Below are 591 nucleotides of genomic sequence, written 5' to 3'. Positions count from 1 at the left end.
ATCACTTTCTTGACACCAACAGCATCCAGGATCCCTTTGCTCCCAGCGGCATGGTTAATCCCCAGTGCTTTGAGTCAACAGTGACTTTATACTGGGCCGTCAGGTGCTTCTGCAGAGAGGTAACAAAAGCCTATACATTGACCTAACTCTAAATTCCTGAATTCTGTCCTCACCAGTGATGTCAAGGTTGCACGACTGTCCTTGTTTTTGGAAGATCCTTGGATATTGCTCATAGCAATGGTCTAGCATGTTTTCTACACCCTGGAAACCCCTTACCATACATCAGAGCATCCATAGCAGGTGACGGACATCCTGACCATCCCTACAGGAATGGGTCTTCTGCTCTGCCTTCTTCTGACACTCTGCTATTTCAACCAGCACAGGAGCTGCTCACACGTCCGGACATCTTCTTCACATCACCAAGTACAGAAATGAATTAGAAGGAGGTTGTTTTTGTGGGTAGTAACAAATATTGAAAACAATAACACAACCAGAATTTGCCAGAATCTTCCCCCATACTCTTTTTGATTATTTATTTATTTATTTATTTATTTATTTATTTATTTATTTTTATTGAGAAAAGGAAAAAAA

Source organism: Alexandromys fortis, unplaced genomic scaffold, assembly GCF_014885135.2.
Source record: "Alexandromys fortis isolate MF-2015 unplaced genomic scaffold, M_Fortis_MF-2015_v1.1 scaffold_57, whole genome shotgun sequence".
NCBI classification, from domain to species: domain Eukaryota; kingdom Metazoa; phylum Chordata; class Mammalia; order Rodentia; family Cricetidae; genus Alexandromys; species Alexandromys fortis.
Note: the sequence above shows the minus strand (reverse complement) of the source record.